Source organism: Oryctolagus cuniculus, chromosome 2 (assembly GCF_051225735.1).
Source record: "Oryctolagus cuniculus isolate XC-2025 breed Fujian yellow rabbit chromosome 2, ASM5122573v1, whole genome shotgun sequence".
Taxonomy (NCBI): Eukaryota; Metazoa; Chordata; class Mammalia; order Lagomorpha; family Leporidae; genus Oryctolagus; species Oryctolagus cuniculus.
Genome location: NC_142868.1, coordinates 63062397 through 63085766, shown reverse-complemented (window position 1 = coordinate 63085766; position 23370 = coordinate 63062397).

Genomic DNA, 23370 nt, shown 5'->3' with positions numbered 1-23370 from the left:
AACATTTCCCAAAGACTGTAGGCTCCATTATTGAGTGTGTAGTGTGTGGCAGGTACTGTATTAAGGGAGAGCACGTTTCAATCCTGTGTGGTTAGAATGATTTCTCCTTTTTAAAAACTGGATAGCCAAGGGTTAAAAATGTCAAAGAGGAGACAGTTACATTGTGGCAGGAGGTTAAGCCACCACCTGCAATGCGAGCATCCCATATGGCACCAGTTCAAGTCCCAGCTTCTCTCTCTGTAATTCTGCCTCTTAAATAAATAAATAAAAATGTCAAGTAGGATCTAGCATTGTGGCACAATGGTTAAATCTCCACTTGTAAAATCAGAATCCCATAATAGAATGCTGGTTCAAATGCCGGCTGCTGTGCTTCTGATCCAGCTACCTGCTAATGTACCTGGGACAGCAGCAGAAGGTGGCTCAAGTCCTTGGGCTCCTGCCACTCATGTGGGAGCCCAAGATGAAGTTCCTGGACCCAGGCTTTGGCCTGACCTTGCCCTGGTTGTTGCAGTCATTTGTAAAGTGAACCGGCAGATGGGACATTTATCTGTTTCTCCCTCTCTCCCTGTTGCTTTGCCTTTCACATAAAAATAAATAAATCTTTCTTTAAGTCAAGCATTTTGCTTATGATATGTATATAGAGAGCTATAAAAAGAATTCAAGTTAAAACCTGGCCAGCTTCAGAATCATTTTCCCAACAAGCAATATAAGAAAACACATAGGTTGCCCACAAAGAAATTTAGGATCCTCAGTCTTGAATAGTGTTCAAATAGGTGAGCATCACTGTCTATCCTGTTTTAGATTAGATCTTTCTGATATCAATGTGAGAAACAGCTAATTTCCTGAAGTCTCCGAGTTTACCTGCACATAATTTTTCATGCTACAGTGAGATTTATTGATTTAACTAAACCTCCAAGATACAAGTTGAATCTCTTTTTTTTTTTAAATTTCTAGGTAAATGTGCAAAGGGTATTTATATTGGCAGCCAAAAGTTATCAAAACTCTGTTGCTGGGCTTTGAAAAAGTAATCTTATTTGAAAAGAATCTTTGTACTACACAGAGTACATGCTTTATTTCTGGCATACATGTTCTTTCTATAATCATAAAACCACATTTTAGATTGCCATTCTCTAAGGAATACTTTGATTTTGAAAACAAAACTGTCTTTGTCCTCTTCATGAATATAATTTTCACTACCAACCCCGTAGTAGTAACTAAATATGGATCTTATTACACATTGAAATAATTATGGCTTTCAAAAAGACCATTTAAAGGGATTTATTTCACGTGCTGCTTAATTATCAACACAGATCTAAACATATGTGGAAAACCATATGTGAATATGTATCAAAGACATAAGTTCCTTTTTGCATTTAACTGTGTAAGTGCTTGTACCTGCACACAAAACCGATCATATCATATACAGAGGCAGTTTGATATTTGTATTTCTTTTAAATATCTTGGCAATATTTTAATATAACTTTACCTATAAACTATCTCAATATTTTGTTTAATATTAAAGTAATGCATTTATTTCTCCCAGAATTGAATATATTGCTATACAGAGTCAGAACAATAACAAATGTCAACATTTGTATAATTCATATTTTTCCTAACATAAATAAGTCTCCAAAACATTCATGGAAAATATTTAATATTAAAAAGCTATTTATTTCACTTTTTTTGCTTGAAAATAATGATTTAATTCCATTTTCTTATGAACTTTTTGAAGTAACTTTGTTTAATACAACAAAATTGCAAAGAGTTAGAAAATATAGTAAAACTTGGATGCTTCTAGAATTTCTTGTCTTACAAAAGCTTGGATGCCATTCTCCTCTATACCAAATAGAGCAGGATAAACTAGCAGGAAGAAAGACAATGCATCCATTTCTGAACATTTATAATTGCAAACACTTATGGACATTCCAGACGTAGAACTCCAGTTGAGAATCTGGAGTTGAATTGTATGTTAGGATGAATTCTATGAAATTTCTGACACTTGCCCTATAAAAATGGCAATTTATGAGTTTCAACCTATAAGTAAATTTCAGCATAAAATTTTGATATGATTTGGGAAACTGGGAAATTGGTCAAAGAACGCAGGGGTAGGGAACACTGCATTTAATAGTCAATGTTTACCACTACCCCTACCTGTGCTTATTTACAGAGCACGCTCTGACCTTCTTGGAGAACTTCATCCATCTCAAAATCGATTTTCTCATACTCTACAGCATAGCGTGAGCTTTCTTTCAGACCCAATAATCCAGTTTTGTATATTCCTACACACAAAATTATTTATTAATAGTAAATGAACCTGAGAAAGTAATATTTTGATTTTTTTTAAAATCAGTCATCAGAAATGAAATTTTAAATTAATTTAGAAATGATTTTTTCTCTAGAGATTCATCATCTTTGAGTGGCCAGGAGTAGAAAAGAATGTCAAATAGTTTTATCATAATGTCTCACTGAGAGGTCTTGGATAGGTAAGATGTTAAAATATTTAGGGGCCAGTGCTGTGGTATATTAGGTAAGGCCGTCGCCTGCAGTGCCAGCATCCCATTTGGATGTCAGTTTGAGACCCAGCTGCTCCATTTCTGATCCAGCTCTCTGCTATGGCCTTGGGAAAGCAGTAGATGATGGCCCAAGGTCTTGGGCTCCTGCACCTATGTGGGAGACCCCGAGAAGGCTCCTGGCTCCTGGCTTCAGATGGGTGCAGCTCCGCCCAATTGGAGAGTGAAGCAACGGATGGAAGAAAGACCTCTCTTTCTTTCTCTCTCTGCATCTCCTTCTTTCTGTGTAACTCTGACTTTCAAATAAATAAATACATCTTTAAAAAATATCTAAACAGGGGAAGTTTAGTTTGTCACTAGGCTTCCCACTAGGGAAGGTGGTAAGATGTGGTGGGCATTCATAGCTTTCAAGGCTCAGCCCTGCATCCATCAGTATCTGCAGTATCCATGTTTGTACAGAATGAGAACAAATCCCTTGGGTGGAGCTTGGGCTCTCTCCTGTTCTGATATGCTTATGTGATTTAGAGTTGGTCAATTTGAAAATTACATAGATCTAGCTACAGTGATTGATTGGAAGAAAGGTGTGTCACCCAATTTAGATCGATATGAATTAAGTCCAAGACTTTGGTTCAATATGTGGAATAGAATGACTATCTTGCTAGATCTGAATCTATGGAAGCTATGCATGGAAAGTTTCCACGAGAGTGAGACCACCACGTAAAAGAGTCAAGAAATGGAAAGAAACTGAGAGTAACAGATATTTTTAAATCTATGATTCTAGCTATGCTGAATATGGCATAAATCCTTTTGGTACAAGCAAGAGTCAATTAGATGTTATGTAGTTTGATCTTTTAAAGAGTCTTCATTAATACATGAGAAGCATGAGGTGGATGAACAGAGGACAGCGGGAAGCCATTGATTTACTTCCTTCTTGGCTTGCTCTTCATGACTAAGCAACCCTTGGTATTCTCAGCATTTGCGGCTTCAGGAGCTGACTGGACCTATTTACCTTCCATGGTGCACATCCTTACAAAATAATTTCTCTTTAGAATCAAGAGAAAAGTTGTGAAATTTTGAGACATTTTAGACCGTTTCTCAATTTGCACCTGCAATAATCCTGGAACAGAGATAAATGCGACTTGTTTTACGTCCATAGACTCACACCATTTTTCAGAACCTCTTACTTTTTACCAATGTATTCAAAACTTACTTCATTTTGAAAATATTCCTGAAAAGCAAATCATTCTTCTAGCCTATGCTTTCAATCATTCCGCTCCCTGAAATGTCCCTTTCCTCGTGTTTTTTTTTTTTTTCTTTTTGCAATAAAGCACCTTCATTTAAGCCCAGTTTGAATTCCATCATTTAATAAATTTTTTTAAGGATTTATTTATTGGAAAGGCAAACACACACATGCACACACACACAGAGGAGTGGGTAGGAATCTATTTCGTCTGCAGATTTACTCCAATACACTCCCTAATGTTGGCAACAGCTGGGTCTGGGCCAGTAAGAGACCAGGAGCTGGGAACTGAGTTTCTTCCATGGGTGGCAGAAACCCCAAGTACTTATGCTGTCATCCCAGGCACACGAGCAGGAAGCTAGATGGGAATCACAGCACAGCAAGGACTCCGACTAGGCACTCTGATGCGGGCTTAACTCGCTGCGCCACAATGCCGCCCCGATTTATTTAGCACATCCTAAAACCTTTGGTGACCTCCATAGCTCCTGGCAACCATGATTCTACTTTCTGCTTCTCTATCCATGAGATCTTGAGTATTATTTTTCTCTTTCAACCTATACCATAAAACATGTATATATTAACTTGGCTTTTTTATCTGTCCAAAAATAATAACTAAATACATATCAATGTGTCAAGCATTGTGTTCATCACTGAACACAATGGAAGGATGGAAAATATTCCTTCCCTAAAGGAAATTTTTTTTTTTAGATTTATTTATTTATTTGCAAAGCAGAGTTACACAGAGAGAGGAGAGGCACAGAGAGAAGGAGAGAGAGAGAGAAAGAGAGAGGTCTTCCATCTGTTGGTTCACTTCCAAATTGGCTGCAACAGCCAAGCTGTGCTGATCCAAAGCCAGGAGCCAGGAGCTTCTTCCGGGTCCCCAACGTTGGTGCAAGGGCCCAAGGACTTGGGCCATCTTCCACTACTTTCCCAGGTCATAGTAGAGAGCTGGATTGGAAGTGGAGCAGCCAGGTCTCGAACCGGCGCCTATATGGAATGGCGTTAACCCAGTGTGCCACAGCACCAGCCCCCGCTAAAGGATCTTTTAATCTAAGAGGATTACAAATATCTACCTGAAAAATTCACTACCCTGCTAAAAGAACTTCCAAACACATAATTACAAATGGAGAAATTAGAAGGAAACAGGAAATTTATAATGGGCAGCCTATGAGGTTGGGGGTGATGAGCAGACACTCTAAGCAGGAAGCAAAGCATCATGAAAATATTTTTATGTACAAGACAAAGACCTGGATTTTTTTAATAAAAACTTTTATTTAATAAAAATAAATTTAAAAAGCACAACTTTTGGATTATAGTGGTTCTTCCCCCATAACCACGCTGCCACCTGCCAACCATCCATCTACTACTCTCTCTCCCATCCCATTCTTGATTAAGATTCATTTTTAATTATCTTTATATGCAGAAGGTCAACTCTATACTGAGTAAAGATTTCAACAGTTTGCACCCACACGGAAATACAAAGTATAAAGTACTATTAGAAGATTGGTTTTACCATTAATTCTCATAGTACAACACATTAAGGACAGAGGTCCTACATGGGGAGCAAGTGCACAGTGACTCCTGTTGTTGATTTAACAATTGACACTCTTATTTATGATGTCAGTGATCACCCGAGGCTCTTGTCGTGGGCTGCCAAGGCTATGGAAGCCTCTTAAGTTCACAAACTCCGACCTTATTTAGACAAGGCCACAACCAAAGAAGAAGTTCTCCTCCCTTCAGAGAAAGGTACTTCCTTCTTTGACGGCCCCTTCTTTCCGCTGAGATCTCGCTCACGGAGATCTCTCATTTAGGTCATTTTTTTTTTTTTTTTGCCACAGTGAAAGACCTGGATTTCATCATGCAAGGCAAGGGGGCATTAGTGAGTGGTTTTCAGGAAGGGTGCACCATAGCCAGGCTGCATCATATTCACCTAAGCATTAGTAGGATGGAGTATGCATAGGATCGTCTTTCATTCTTATTTGCCTGGGACAGTTCTGATGCATGCACATTGAATTAGCTTAATTATTAGTTGCCCTACTTCTTTCTCAGATTTGTCCTTGTGTGGACAGCAAATTATATGTCTGCTCTAAGAGTTGTCCAGTGTGAAGAGAATTAAACTGAAAAAAGTAAGAGAGGACAATTGGAAGCCCACTGAATCAAGTCAACCTAGAAAGACAGGATCCTAAACAAGTAAGTAGCCAGTGAGATGAGAACAGAAGGGCACATTTTATTCTACTACGGCTGGTTAGTTACACCTTGATTTAGCACTTAACATATTTTATTATGTTCAGATTCATTATTTACATGTTTATTTCCCTATTCAAAATTAAATTCCTTCAGGGCAAGGACTACATCTTCATGTTCTGTTTCTCTACAGAGACAAGTGTAGTGCTTTGAACAAACTGCTCATTGAATAAGTACTTATTGATTTGAATTAATACTATTTACCAGTACGTTTCACAAAGATAAAGAGTGATTAAAGGCCTTTATAGAGTTCTTTATTATTCATGGGAAATGAATTTGTGTCCATGCAAGTTAATTATATGTAGTAGTGAATAGTTTTAACTATTTCTTCCCAATTGTATGGGATGACTTCATCATATTGGGCTACCAAATGTAAAAATAAATTAGAGTGCTGGTATCAAGATATGGAGTACATACAAGTATTTGATGCAGAAGGCATTGGGCCTGGAAAATGTTGAGCTTCAGAAACAAATTATCCATTCTTGTGTACTTGGCACAGCTAAGTGATGACTCTCTTTCCACAGTCTTCTACATTGCTTTATAATTTACAATGGAGTGTACTAATCACTTAGTCATGTGTCGTCGACCTCCTTGAGGTAAGGACTCCAGCTTATACTGCACTGTATTCCCATTGACCAGAAGAATTCCTGGTATGTAACCAGGCTTTTCTCTCTTCTAGAATTAACATTTAATTAATTATCTTTGTTGAAACTGTGCCTTAAGGAAGCCATCTAGATAGCAATTATCCTTTAAAATGTTATCAAAGTATGGAGCAGGATATTTCTGAAGGTTATTTTGTCATTATATATAAAAGCAAGTGAGCATCAAATACAGCTGTCTATTGTTCCATGGTGTAATAATTAGATCTGTGTGCATTGCCATAATTAGCATGCAGGATAAACTTATACCATTCAATGGACACTTTCTTCTCAAATTGTTTCATGGTTTCCTGGGGAATTACTATCTAAAGTTTATGAGAAGAATAACTGATTCCATATATGTAATTCTGCACTAAATGGCAACTTTGTGGCTTGTAAGTTCAACATTTTTGCTTCCTTTCACTACTGCAATTTCTCTCACCTGGAACTATGTACAATTCCACAGGTGTAATGCTAAGAGCATAATCACTGGCAGATATCCTCGATGTGGATCATGCTGACACCACCCTCTGCATTTTACAACCACACTTATTCTCCCTCTAATTTTTCCAGAACTCAATAAAAATTATTTATGCCAAAAACTTCATGACAAATCTACAACTCCTTCATATTTTGACCTACTTTTCCCCAACAACCCCAAAAGGTCCTGACCTCTATTATCAAAATCTCGATGCAGATGGAAGCTCTGATGAGATTCTAATTAAGTGAAAACCTTCCGGTAATTATACATGTTCACTATTTAATGAGACTCTTTCTATAATTAGAAATTTATTTGGACACTTTAAGATTTCACAGGCGGTTGCTGTGGTATCCTAATTCAAACATTCTTCAATCATTAGGGGCAAAGTTCTCTTCCCCACAAATGTATCACTGTCAGGGGAAATTTCACCTTTAATTAAGTATGTGCAATATTGTTGAATGATGACTCATAAAACTTATTTTCACTCTTTTTTTCTTCTTAACACATACCTAAAACTGGTGCCCTATGAGGTACAAGAATATGTCACTTTTTGGGGCTGGCGTTGTGGCATAGAGGGTAAAGCGACCACCTGTGATGCCTGCATCCCATATGGGCTCAGGTTCAAGTTCCAGTTGCTCCATTTCCAATCCAACTCCCTACTAATGGCCTAGGAAAGGCAGCAGGAAATGACCCAAGTATTTGGGACTCTGCTACCCATGTGGAAGACCCAATGAAGCTTCTGGCTTTGGCCTGACTCAGCCCCAGACATTGAGGCCATCTGGGGAGTGAATCAGCAGATGGAAGTTCACTCTCTGTCTATCCCTCTCTCTCTGTAACTCTGACTTTCAAATACATAATTAAATAAAAAACACCAACAAATACTTTTGGTAAGGTGTTATGTAGAGCCAAAATAAATTTCTAAATTTCATTTTAAAAACATCTTGGAACAGACATTAAGTCTGGCAATTAAGATTCCTGTGTCCCAAATTGGAGTGCCTGGGTTCATTCAATTCTCCGTTCTGTCCTCTTATTCACCTTCCTGCCAGAGCAATCCTTGTGAGGCACAGGTAAAATGGCTCAAGTAATTGGGTTCAGCCACCCATGTAGAAAACCTGGATTGACGTTCTTGCTTCTAGTTTTAAACTGGGCTCGCCTGGCGGTTGTGGGCAGCTGGGAGTGAACCAGCTGCTGGGAAGTACCAGCTAGCAGTTTCTCTCTCTCTCAGGAACAAAGTTGATTGCATAATTCCTGTAAACTAATTGGGCAGTGACTGAAAAATAGCCTTTGCTATCTGCTCCAAAACATAAGAAGATACTTGAAAAGATGGTAGACACTGGAGTTAAAAAATCAGTTTATTCCAGCACAAATTATTTTGGTATCCATGCATATTAGGGATCTCTAAAAAGTTTATGGAAAAAAACACATAATAGAAACTATGCATGAAATTCAAATATGTTTTGCTCTAAGATAAACTTGCCTTTTAATTTCATTTCCCATAACTTTTTGAAGTACCTTCATGTTAAGGGCTTCTGTGTTTTTGGCCTCTCATTATTGCAAGTCAGTCTTTCCATCCCTAGCTAGAAGGTTGTCAAAACTGTTCATTTAGAGAATTATAATAGTTTCCATTATTTCGAATTAACTCTAGGTAAGAATCTGAGGAAATGAAGATACTGAGAGGTCCAGTAATTTGCTACAAAACTCAAAGCTCCAAAGTAAGTTGGACCAGGAGTCTCTGTTTTCATGCCAGCGATATTACAGAATCTGAGTGGCAGTGGGAAGATGCATAGCAGCATAAAGTACGAGCTAACCTAACAACGGACTTATAATCTTGCAGTCCTTGCACCAGTCTTCATGGAATTAACTGCAAATGGATGGACACATGTGTATAGCCTTCTAATATAAATATTGACAAGTTTAAGGTAAGTTTGTCTTCATTTATAGAAAATATAAAAGAGTAACAAATGCCATTTAAGGAATTACTTAACGTTTTAATATAGTGTTATTACTCAAAACCATTTCAAGATCATCAACTGAATTTTAAAGTCAAAGTTATTCTTATTACCCCTACAATATGAGTCAATAAATGGACCATGTACAATCTCCTTTACAAAATGTATGACAACAAATTGGAAAAAATAATCATAATTTGCAAGGTTTATAAACTTAAATCCTGTTTTTCAATTATTTCTTTGGTTTCTAGGCATTGCCTGTAGTATTTTTTATCTCAATCTAGTTTTAACTTTAAAATATTTTATTCTGAGATAACTGTTGATTCACATGCAATTTTTTGTTTCATTTTATTTATTTTGGTTTATTTTTATTTAATTTTATTTAAGTTATACAAACTTCATATATTTCATATATACAGATTTAGGAACATAGTGGGATTTCTACCCCACAACCCTTCCTCCCCCTCCTTCTCGGATTCCTATTCTTAATTTTTACCGTGATCTATTCTCAGTGTATTCCATCATCATATAGTTAGTATTTTATATTTTATTTTTGATGACTCTTAGAGAAATTTGTTTTCTGTATATGTTTTATCTTCCCTAGCAGATATTTAAGTAATTTGAGAAAGAAAGTATGCATTCTGTCCCATCTCCCCTTATCTAAGGACAGTGACAGGAGTACAAAGCTACTCTATGTGGATGTCCAGAGGAATTCAAAAGTGCTCCTTTTCAGTGTACTATTTTACAGAACTCAAGTATGGGAGAACAAAATGAATTTCTAGCAAAAGAAAATGTTTTCATCACATATGTATTTTTTATTCCATTAGAGATTCTTATGTTCAGAAGATATGTAGATGATTTGGTTATTCTAAATCAAAGTACATGTTGCCGCATGTTAAAAGTTCTAAAAATTTTATAACTAAAGTAATAGTCATATTATCAGTCCTGGAGTATTTAAAGAGACTATTTAAATTCTTTACCTTTCAATTTATTTTCTTCAGTCACTATTATTTACTCCAAGAGAAAGTTCAAGTTTGTGGATAACATCATTTATTTATGACAGAATAAATCTTTTAAATCTGATAAAAATTACAAGGTTATAAAGTATATTAAGTTCCTCTAACAGATGACTTAACTTCTACACTTTCTGACATTTCCTGCAATAACATTTTATTTTAAATGTCAACCATACATAAATTCAATCTCGTCACAGACACTGAGATGTTCAAAAGTTCTCAATTTTAGACAGAGAGAAGAGCAGGCCAGAGAGAGAAAAAGAATAACTTTAGGAGCCTGTATCTGAAAATGCCTCAAAATGTTCACCCCTTCTGTAAGTTAAAAAATTTTAAAAAGTCAGCCCAAAATGTGGCAATAAATTATGCAATGCATCATAAATTCTGAATTGCCCATTGTAATTGTGCCACAATGTTTCAGTACAATGTCATAGGTTTTAGAGGCCAAAAATTACTTTAAGAGCTCTAAGAGCTTGTACCCAGTTCTGATATGTCACAATATAGAACAAGTTTATGTTATTTTTAATTGCTATAAAACAGTGCTATGAAACAGTTTTGGGCATAAATGTCATCTATGAACTATTTAAAAATAATTTCAAATTAATTTGATTTTTTAGTATCGTCTACAGTGATTTTTAAGATTTTTTTTGTCTGAAAATATATAGATAAACATTGAGAATAGAACTCACTAGCTTATGATACTCCATGTATATTCTTAAGATTATTTCTTCTCAATGTATGCAGTTTCATATGCTCATATTCATTGCCTCTTTAGATGAATTGCTAAACTAAGTCTCTGTATCTATTCCCTCTTTTCCCTGCTGGGGGCAATGTCCCTCCATCACTTTTCAGGAAATGACTAGAAAGTAATCCTAGTTGGAGAAGCAGACTGCTCTCTCAGACAACAGTTTCAGTGCCTAAAGTAAAATGAGGGCAGCACGCCAAATATATGTCTTAATAAAACATTTTAACAATTGCAAATGTGTAAAGTTTTATAGCTTATTTCTACAACCTGTGTAGTAAATTTTTAAAAAATGATGCAATAATGAATAGAAATGAATTCCTTTTTCCCACCTGCACAATAATTTTACATGGAAAGTGTTTTTTACTATAATCCTTAGAGTATCCTAAAACTAGCTATACATTTTCTTCCTGGGACTCCTCATAACTCATAGGTTGAAGGGATGCAAGACAAGACATGAATAAAAAATTGGAGATAATCTTAATTAGTTATAAAGAAAATTATGATAATCTATGTAGCCATATTCTTGTTTCAAAAGTAGAGATCGGTAATTTATGTTTAAATTCAATTTTATGAGCTGGCATTGTGGTGCAGCAGGTTAAGCTACTGCCTGTGATGCTGGGACTCCACACGAGCATCCGTTTGAGTCCTGACTGCTCCACTTCCGAGCCAGCTCCCTGCTAATTTGCCAGCAAAGTAATGGAGGACAGCCCAAGTACTTGTTCCCTGCCACCCATCTGTGAGACTCCCATGAATCTCCTGGCTCCTGGATTCAGCCTGGCCCAGCCCTGGCAGTTGTGGCTATTTTAGGAGTGAATCTGTAGATGGAAGATTTCTCCTCTCTCTCTCTCTCTCTCTCTCTCTCTCTCTGTCTGTCTCTCACAGTGTGTTTCTCCTCCTCCTTTCTCTGTAACTCTGCCTTTCAAATAAATAAATCTAAAAAAATTCGATTCTATTCCTTAAAATTCATTTTTGAAATGCTCATACTTATTCAAGAATAATGTATAATGACAAAAGTACAATTTTTAAATGCTTACACTAAAAATTATAAAATATTATAAGTATACTTTAATTGATAAATATAAGCTATTTTAAATATTAATTTCATACACAGAAACAACCACTAGACTTACTATATTACTTATTCACACAATTAAACTGAGAGAAATTGGTAAAGAATTATTCCTTATAATTTGTAAAATCTCTATTAGTTAGAATTGAAATAGCAAGAAAATATATTCTCTTCATCTATTAGGTCTTCCCTGCTAATTCTGGATTTTTCCTTTTCGATCCACCAAAATTACCATTTCCATGTTACTTATCTGCTCAGTTGAGGACCAAACTGTAATTTCTTTTGTTCAATTCACATTTGTTCTTTACACACAGGAACTCTTTAATCCAATTGTAATATATTTATTTACAGTTCTTATTTTTCTCCCATGGTTTCCCTAGTGCTTACAAATATGAGAGTAAATACATATTTTTGAAATATTGTTTAACAAACAAGATATGAAAATATATGAACAAATCTGGTCATTTTCTCATTAGATTTAAGCAATTTATTTTCCATAAATTCATTATTAGGTATCATCAATTAGTTTTGTTAGTACTTGGTCAGATTTTGGTTAGGAAAGGAAGATGACAGCATCCGAGAAATGGAAATAAAGAGAAGTAGCCTACCTTTTCCAGATCTTCGCACCCCTCCCCCCCTGCACACACACTCTGATGAGATCATATACTTACAAAATATAATGATAGATGATCAATGGAGTAAGAATTGAGAACAAGAAATTGAGAATTATTACCAATGTTGATAACAATGATAAGTGATATTGCATTATGATAAAGGACAAAAAGCAAGAATCAAATTGGAGGGAATTCTCTGGATATCAGCATCTATCATTCACTTTATGATGCAGATTCTGGTTGCCTGATCTGGCTGATTTAGGTTGTACCCTAAATAAATTCTAGATTAAAGAATAAGAGCTTCTTGGCCAAAGAGAAGCTATTCAGTCAGTGGCATGTGAGAAACTATTACCCTACTTTTGGAGTCTCCAAACAAAAATTCAAAACCTCGCTTGCCACTGACTGATCAGGCAACCAGAGGATTAGCCTAGTGAGCTGCGGCGCCGGCACACCGGGTTCTAGTCCTGGTCAGGGCGCCGGATTCTGTCCTGGTTGCCCCTCTTCCAGGCCAGCTCTCTGCTGTGGCCCGGGAGTGCAGTGGAGGATGGCCCAAGTGCTTGGGCCCTGCACCCCATGGGAGACCAGGAGAAGTACCTGGCTTCCGCCATCAGATCAGCGCGGTGTGCCGGCTGCAGCGTGCTGGCCGCGGTGGCCATTGGAGGGTGAACTAACGCAAAAGGAAAACCTTTCTCTCTGTCTCTCTCTCTCACTGTCCACTCTGCCTGTCAAAAACAAAAACAAAAAAAAAAACCTGAATGCAGGAGCCTGTAAGGCATATTTTCAGGGACTCTTTAGGGAAAGATCTACCTGCTAGTGGATATGAGCTCTTAGTATATTGTGGCAAGTATACAGCATTGTGGAAATGCAAATGGGATCTTTAAATATTTTGAATGTCTGATTAGCTCTCTTGTTTTAATATTATCCAGAATAAGCTACCATCTGAATTTTTAAAAACATGTTTTTCCTCATTCACTGGCTTGCAGGGAAATATGTATTTCTCATCCAGATACAACCAACCTGGTATGTATGGCTTGGTCAATTAAAATTAATACTTTGTTACTCTAGTGTTTATATCAATCTCATAAGCTTTAAATAATGGAAGTCCAGCTTCAAGTAATAGAACCAATCTTGCTCTGTGCACGTAATGAGGGTTTTCAGCTTCTTAAGCTAAGGGACAGATCTCTCAGTAAAATAAATTTTATTCACATTGGCAATCAACAAGCAGTTATTTACCAAGGATGAGAGCTGTATTTCATTTCATTTTATTTTTCAATAAAACCTGCCAATTGTATCCAGATTTATTGCAGTCTACAAATAAGAATGGTCTGAAAACTATACTTGTAAACTGATTTCTTCTGTTATCCTAATCAGTTTTTTTCTTAATTTTTCATGTCCTAAGGAGTTCTCTTAGACATTCCATCTAAAGCTCTATATCAACAGATTTAACAGAAAAAAATTATGTTCCATTTGAAACCTGGTATTCATCATCCTTGTTTATTACATGATCATCTTTCTAATTGTTCATGCTTAAAATGAGTCATTTTTGAACCCTCTGCTCAATAAGTCCTGAGCTTTGAGAGAGAGAGAGAGAGATCCAGGTTCTATGACTTGGGGCAACTGATTTCATAGCCCCTACATGCTTGTGTTCTAAATTGGGAGAGTGGTAAATTACTGATGGTACTACTCTGTGAGAAAACATGAGATGGTGCTTCCCTAAATATGCGTACACTACTGACTCAAAAAGAGGCCTCTCTAGGTACTTGGCCAAAAATAACCGGGAGCATCTCATAACCTTAGTGTGACTAGGAAGTAATGTGTGCTAGTTATTTCAGAAATACTGCTGCTTTTTTTTTTCTTTCAAAACAAGAACCAGTAAAACTGTCTTGGAATGTACTTTTGTGTACAATAGACATGATTCTACATCTAAGAGTGGTATTGTTAGGTATTAGTATCTGCAGTCACTGCAAATACTGGCTGGATTTTCTTTTAAGATTTATTTAATTATTTAAGAGAGTTACAGTGAAGCAGAGGCAAAGAAAAAGAAAGAGAAAGAGAGAGAGGTCTTCATCCACTGGTTCACTCCCCAAATGGCCACAACAGCTAGAGCTGTGCCAAGCTGAAGCCAGGAGCAAGCAGCTTCTTCCAGGTCTCCCAACAAGGGTGCAGGGTCCCAAAGACTTGGGCCATCGTCCACTGCTCTCTCAGGCCATAGCAGGGAGCTAGATCGCAAGTGGAACAGCAGGGATTTGAACCAGCCGGCTATGCCACAGTGCTGGCTCCAGCTGGGTATTTTATAAAGTACCGTGGAACAAGATTAAACTGTAACTACTTTTCAAGTGCCTATATATAAAATGTTTTGAATTTGTCGCGAGATACACAGATTCCAATTGGTAATTCAAAACTGTTTTAGACATGTCAAAGCAGTCTCAAAATAGATTTAAGCTAAATGGAATCCTAGAAATAAATCAACCTTTTTCTTTCACAGTTGAGGTTAATCAGAATTGGAAAATTTAGGCTCAGTCTCTAAGGGCAACCTCTTGGTTGATGCTGCCTAAACTAAAATTCTCTCTTCTTTCCTAAATTAGTGATCTGTTCTGTCACTGCATCACTGCATCACTCAGTCCCGACTCAAATGTCAATGACCTTATTTATTACCATTTTTCCCTAATACATTTTATTTTATAGACCACTGGCATTTTCTTAACTCTAAATATAACATAATAATATGATGCATGTATCCTTAAGGTACAAAATATCAAACAGAATTCTTGTAAGAAACATGTGCAAGCAATAGCTTTCACATCCTCATGGTTAGGTTTATTCATCTGTAACTTTTAATATTAACTTGTTTCCCCAGAAACATGCATCATATACTTCTCCATACAGTATTCTGAAAATGTTACAGAAAATTAGGTTTTTGCATGAGGGATAGGTACATTTGAAAACAACCAGTTTCTGTTTATGTTATTTCTCCTAACATACTACTAAAATTATTACATTAGAAAGTGAGTGTGAGTGTGTGTGTGTGTGTGTGTATCTTTTGCTCCCACATAGAAAATAATGACGTTTAATTGAATATAAAATGAAAGAAAGCAATTTTAATAGGAAAAGTACCACATGTGAACCAGAAAAGATAATTAATGTAAACATTCAGAATTTAAGTCTTACGTACTCTTACATATTGTTTATTTACTTCAATACATGTGATAAAACATTCCAACCTTCTAAATTTAGGTAATTTTCTATTCTTTAGTTCTTGTTACTAAGACAAATACTTTGATCATTTTTTGAGGAGGGGCTGTTAGACTTTTAGCCCAGCAGTTGAGATTCCCTGTGGAACCATACATCTTGTATGAGTGCCTAAATTTGAATTCTAGCTTTGCTCCCAATTCCAGCTTCCTGACAGTGCACACCCCGAAGAGAAGTGGTGACGACTCAAGTAGCTGCGTCCCTGCCACTCACATGGGAGACCTGCATTGAGTTCCCTGTTCCAGAGCTCCTCCTGGTCCAGCCTTCTCTGTATGGACGTTTGGGGAGTGAATGAGCAGAGAGCTTCCGATTCTTTTAAATAAATGCAAGACATATGTATTTTAAATAATAAAAATGTTTAACCAATTTTTCTATTTTAAACATTTTGACTTTTAACAAAGATCCTCCTATATTTTTCCTTTATACACACTGAAAAATGATCTGATCTGCCTGGGATTTTTGAGACCATATAAACTCTTAGGATACACAGCCACTTTGGTTTTCTATACAAGGAAGTTGAGAGAATTCAGGTCTTCCCCAAATTGTGGTATACTTTGAGGATGCCATGATGAGTATAGGAAATGTTTTTTTTTTTTTTTATCTCTAGATTTACTTCTGGCAAAGTTTTACTCATTAATTTCTTTCTTGACATTTTTTTTTGGTTTAACCCTAAGTCCCTTTCATGGGGAAAACCATGGAAAAGGTAAAAAGAAAACAACCACCCTTAAGACAAGAAAACAAACCAAACTTATCTATAGCAACCACAACAAAACTCTATTACTACAAATTTGAAGGAAGAATTCAACAGAATTATGTTAGTTCATCAGTTTAATAATTAATAAATCTTTGAGAAAACTCCATGATTTTATTTGTTCTCTCATCTTTACTTAGAAAGCTCTCTTTCCAGCAATCAACTTCCATCTATGTTTAAGACCAAAGATCAGCACCACTTTCTCAATTGAGCATGCCTAAATTTTATAGTGAGAAACGATTTCTTCTAATTTTTTCAGCATTTTTTCTTACCATTCATATAGTAGTATCTTTATGTACCTATCACACACTGCATGGCATTTTAGTTGAATAAATATGACTTTTCCCTCAACTGAAGTTGAGACACCTTTGAAGGTAGAAAGTAAGTCCTACACATCTCTTACCACTTGACATCCTAGCTAGTCTGCTACTGTGCATATGCAATGCTAGTAAAACATTCTCTGAATGAAAACAAAAAATAGTTTTCATGTTTTAAGGAGGGACGTGACAAATTTAAGTATAACAGATCTGTATCCAAGTATAATAAATTTGATAATTTGGCATATCGTTATAAGGTTTCAAAGATAAGTAATATAAATCATTACTTAAAAACATAAAGCATTTAAATATGCCCAAATATACTGACATTGAGTGTGCTAACAGACAAAATGCATGCCAAAAAAAAAAAAAAAAAGAAGAAGAAGAAGAAAGGATAAGCAAAAGACATGACACCAAACTATCTCAAATGAGAAAAATGGTGAAAACTTTTTTTCTAGGCTTTGTGCTTGAGGCAGAAGAAAATACACTGTAATACTGGCAGCACAATTAGCCTGCACCTCTGTCTGCATAGCCAGTACCATCGGTTCCCCCCGCACCCTCTCTGAAACAACCTACACAGTCTGACCATAGCTTTCTTGTGAACACAACATGACACTGCCCCCAATCCTCATTTTCCCTAACTGCTGAGCGGTAGTCTGCGCTGTCAGTGTTTGTGCCATTGGCAGCAGCCCTCAGCCAATGGCAGACGCAAAGTTGGTGCCGGAATATCCCGGGTCTTTGGCTTGTTCAGGAAAATCTCTGAGATATCTTCTGCCTTGTCTCTCAGAGGTCCCCATCATGTCAGAGCTGAGCCTTACAGAATGGCAACTGGCTTGGTAACGTGTACTTGCCTACTTGTGCTATCTACTGTTAATTCCTAGGATCGCAGGCAATCTCTTAAATAAACTTTTTGCACTCATTAAAAAAATTCAGTATATCCTCCCAAGGGGAAATTCTCTCTCTTTCTTTCTCTCTCTCTCTCTCTCTCAATTCTCTCTCTCTCTTTCTCACACTCACACACACACACACACACACACGTACACACGGACGCACACATACACACAAAGAACATCTTATAATGTCAGTTTAGATAACAAATGCAGTGGTTCAGATAAAATGCAGATTAAAAGTGTTACACACCCATTTGGAGAAAGGTTTGGATTTTTCTCTGCTTTAAAAGGTACCAACTGAGACTGCCAGCAAAGACAAAGAGGGAGAGGAACGGATGGAAAAACTCCCAAAGGAAAACAAGGAAGATGAAGAACCTGAAATCAAAACTGAATTTAAAACACGTCTGGTTGCAATGTTGACCGTACCCTGTTCAAAAGCAAAGCACCGGAGCGGAATGAACCTTGCTGGCTGGGCCACACAGCCCATGTGCTAGACTTGGATGATGCATATGCTGACATGGGTATCTCTAGCAGCCTTTCCAACCGCAAGGCCGACTGCTCCACCACGGAGGCCCAGACCACACTGGCCACAAACGATGCTGTCATCAGCAAGCTCACCCAAATCCTTTCACACCTGCCGCAGGGTACCGGCGACAAGGAGCTCAAACAGGACAAAGGGAAGCTGGAAGAGAAGAAACCTCCTGAGGCCGACATGAACATTTTTGAAGACATTGGTGATTATGTCCCTTCCACAATCGAGACACCTCGGCTCAAGGAACAGGAGATATACCGGGAAACACAGCGGGATCCGGAGAGGGGCAGACACCGTGAACAAGAACAAGACTGGGAGCAGAGCGGGACCGACAGAGGAGGGGGAAAACAACAATTCAGATAAAAAAAAATGCAGTGGTTATTTCTATTTAAAATATTTACTTAGTTTTGTTCTCTTCGGCCTTATAAGTTCTTTTTTTTTTTTTTTTCTATTCACAGTCCATAGAATCTCTTATCTAAGCTAAAGCCCACCATCAGCTCTTTCACGACACTTGCAGATAACTCTTTAGATCCTGTTTCTCACACAGCCTTCCAATTACAGGTATTAGTAAAGGGAGTGTTACGGTTCAGATCAGGAAACTGACAAGATGAAAGATGACATATAAAATATACTGATACTACAAAATTTGATGCATGTACGAGTTATTAACCCTGTGGGGTAGACATTGAAATTACTTTTGTAAGCATATCAAAAATCTGGGTTGGAAAATCTTTTACACAGTATTATGTTACATTTCAGGTAAGTTCCTTCTGCCAAATCGAGGAAGTTCATATCACACAACTTCAAATTTCAGTCAGCTCATCAGATTTTAAATAACACCCTGTTCTATAGTCATTAGTTTTTATAAATACTTGAACATTGGCTTTAGAGCTTAGAAATAATTGCATATTCCACAACCATTCCAATACAGTGCACACTTTTCATTTGTTCGCAACACTCATGTTCTTTCATTCATTCTTTTCGTACATTTATTCATTAAAAACCTAAACTCAATACCTGAAGTCTCTGGTATTCTGCTAGTGGGAACACAGAGATAGGCTGTGTTACTCTGTGTATTACAATCTAGGGGGTATTTTAAATGGAACTTCTTATCATGAACGCTGTGGAATTACAAATGTCAAATTTTATTTTAGCTATCTAAGAGATTTTATGAGAAAATATATGAAACTTGAGTAAACATACCTTTTGGTAAAAATATGAAATGTTACAGAGATGGTTGTTTATAGACTGATTAAAGATTTTGCCATTAAGAGCATAGTTATAGCAGAAGTATTTTATAATTCAGGCATTTATTAAAAGAACAACAGATCTTTTTATTTATTTTGCCCTGAAACATTAATTGCAGCAGATTTATGAATGACCTAATTCTGTATTAAGTTTCTGCAATAAAAACTTTATTGCAACACTTGTTTTGAGAAATGTGACATAAAATTTTAAAAAGCTATTCTCAAATATTGTGTTTATCATCTCTGCCTTGAAAGGTATTTTTTCCATGATTAGCAGGCCTATGTAATTTTAAGCACTTCTCCAGTTTATATTAAATTGTATGCTTAATAATTTAGGTAAGCATGAAAGAGAAATAAAAATTCATATAAAATGTCTATTCTCTCTAGTCTCCCAAAAGATCCATGAATCTTTTTAAATAACTGTTTATACTTTTAACTGTTCTAGAGCTCAAAGTATGTTAAATTTCTAAATTTATAATGTATAGGACTATAGTGCTTTAGGTCTTCACAAATGGTAGCTGCTTTCTCAATTTAGGCTCATTATATATAGGAAATGACATGTTTTTGTTCTATGATAGCAAATTCTTAACTTTAACCAAATCTTATGTGATCTAACTTAGGAAACACCAAAATTCTGCCTGACAATTCACTATCTCAGGAAAAAGAGATAAAATATAAAGCACAAAATTTAAACAGATAAATGTAATCAATTTTATTGGAAAGATTGAAACATACCTTAATGAAAAAGATGATTTTTAAAATTCTTATGTATCTAAATTTAATATAGAACATTTTAAATATAACAAAAACAGTCTAAGTGGGTTTTAAATGGATATAGATAACATCCTATATAAATGAAGTGAATGAACAAAATACACACTCCCTAAGGAAAGACACACTGTTATCTCTCCAGTATCTCTTTTCTAAGAGTCAATTTCAGTAGATGCCACTCAATCAGTGTTATTTAAAAAAACTTCTATCTAGGATGAAGAATAAACTCATACTGGTCAATAGCAAGGAAAAGTTCCTTAAATTAAAAAAAAAAAAAGTTTCACCATAGTTAAAAGTTTAAACAATAAGAAACATACATTTCGCTCTTGATATGGCACAGTCATAGAATAAATGTGATTTTGCCATATCTACTCATAAAAGGTTATAGATAATCTATATAATCAGTTTCCATAAACCGAATATTTATGCATTTAGTCATTTAGAAGAGGTCAGGATTTCTGACTTATAAAGGTAGTCCCTGAAATCTGAATGGCCAACAGACACATGAAAAAATGTTCAGGACCACTAGCTGTCAGGGAAATGCAAATCAAAACCATAATGAGGTTTTACTTCATTCCATTAGAATGGCTCTTATACAGAAATCAACAAATAATAAATGCTAGAGAGGATGTGGGGAAAAAGGTTCCCTAATCCACTGTTGGTGGGAATGTAAGCTGGTAAAGCCACTATGGAAGGCAGTATGGAGATACCTCAGAAATCTGAATATCGACCTACCATATGACCCAGCCATCCCACTCTTGGGAATTTACCCAAGGGAAATTAAATAACTAAACAAAAGAGCTATCTGCATCTCCATGTTGTTTATTGTAGCTCAATTCACAATAACTAAGACATGGAACCAACCTAAAGACCCGTCAACCAAAGACTGGATAAAGAGATTATGGGATATGTACACTATGGGATACTACACAGCAGTAAAAAATGAAATCCAGTCATTTGCAACAAAGTGGATCAATCTGGAAAACTTCATACTTAGTGAAATAAGCCAGTCCCAAAGTGACAAGTCCTATGTGTTCTCCGTGATCTATGATAACTAATAGAGCACCTAAAATGAAAGCTATAGAAGTGAAACTGACACTTTGAGAAGCAATGGCTTAAACAGCCCTTGTCTTGACTGTTGAAGAACAATTTCTTATTTTTTTAATTTTTTTTCTCTTCATACTATGTATTGAACTCTTTACTTAACTTAGAGTTAATCATACATATATGAAGTCAGTTGAAAATAGATCTCAGTAAAAAATAAGAGGGAGAATAATAGAGGGAGGAGGAAGTCTGTAACTATGAAGCTATATTGTCCTGCATACAGTCCTACTGACTTACTTCTAAGGGTATAGTTTAAAAACCTGTCATGGGACTCCAAATCCCATTAAAATTGCAGTAAAATGCCATCTTAATTGTTAAAGTGATCATACTAAGTGTTAAAACGAACATATAGATAGGATTAAGTGCTAAAGAGATCATATAAATAGCATCAAGTGCCTGGTAATAATAATAGACAGAATTAAAAAGGAGGGAATGTCCAACATGGGAAGCAGTCCACACAGCAGTCTTATAGAAAGACAATTGCTTTAAGTAACACTCTGACCTCAGAATCAGCCATTAGGGAATTCAGATATGGCTGAAATGTCCATGAGAACATTTCAGGCATGGAAAGCCAAGACATTGTGGCAAAAAAAAAAAAAAAAAAATCCTACATGAAGGATCGCTGTGAGTGAGACCCCAGTGGCAAGAAGGAACCACCAAAGAAGGATGTACTTTCCTCTTAGAATTAACTGCAAGACTTGTTCTTAACATTAATTTATATGTTTATGTGTGTAGGGGGTGTGCAAACTGTTGAAATCTTTACTTAGTATAAAGTTGGTCTTTTGTATATAGTTAATTAAAAATGAATCTTTTTTAACTTTTATTTAATGAATATAGATTTCCAAAGTACAGCTTATGAATTACAATGGCTTCCGCCCCCCCATAACTTCCCTCCCACCCACAACCCTTCCATTCACATCAAGATTCATTTTCAATTATCTTTATATACAGAAGATCAGTTTAGTATATATTAAGTGAAGATTTCAACAGTTTGCACCCACATAGAAACACAAAATGAAAAATACTGTTTGAGTACTCGTTATAGCATTAAATCACAATGGACAGCACATTAAGGACAGAGATCCTACATGAGGACTAAGTGCACAGTGACTCCCGTTGTTGACTTAACAAATTGACACTCTTGTTTATGGCATCAGTAATCATCCTAGGCTCTTTTCATGAGTTGCCAAGGCTATGGAAGCCTTTTGAGTTCACCAACTCTGATCATATTTAGACAAGGTCATAGTCAAAGTGGAGTTCTCTCCTTTCTTCAGAGAAAGGTACCTCCAGATTTCAGGACATACTACAGGGAAGTTGTAATCAAAACAGCATGGTACTGGTACAGAAACAGATGGATAGACCAATGGAACAGAATAGAAACACCAGAAATCAACCCAAACATCTACAGCCAACTTATATTTGATCAAGGATCTAAAACCAATTCCTGGAGCAAGGACAGTCTATTCAATAAATGGTGCTGGGAAAACTGGATTTCCACGTGCAGAAGCATGAAGCAAGACCCCTACCTTTCACCTTACACAAAAATCCACTCAACATGGATTAAAGACCTAAATCTATGACCCGACACCATCACATTATTAGAGGACATTGGAGAAACCTTGCAAGATATTGGCACCTGCAAAGACTTCCTGGAAAAGACTCCAGAAGCACAGGCAGTCAAAGCCAAAATTAACTATTGGGATTGCATCAAATTGAGAAGTTTCTGTACAGCAAAAGAAACAGTCAGGAGAGTGAAGAGACAACCAACAGAATGGGAAAAAAATATTTGCAAACTATGCTACAGATAAAGGATTAATAACCAGAATCTACAAAGAGATCAGGAAATTCCACAACAACAAAACAAACAACCCACTTAAGAGATTGTCCAAGGACCTCAATAGACATTTTTCCAAAGAGGAAATCCAAATGGCCAACAGACACATGAAAAAATGTTCAAGATCACTAGCAATCAGGGAAATGCAAATCAAAACTATAATGAGGTTTCA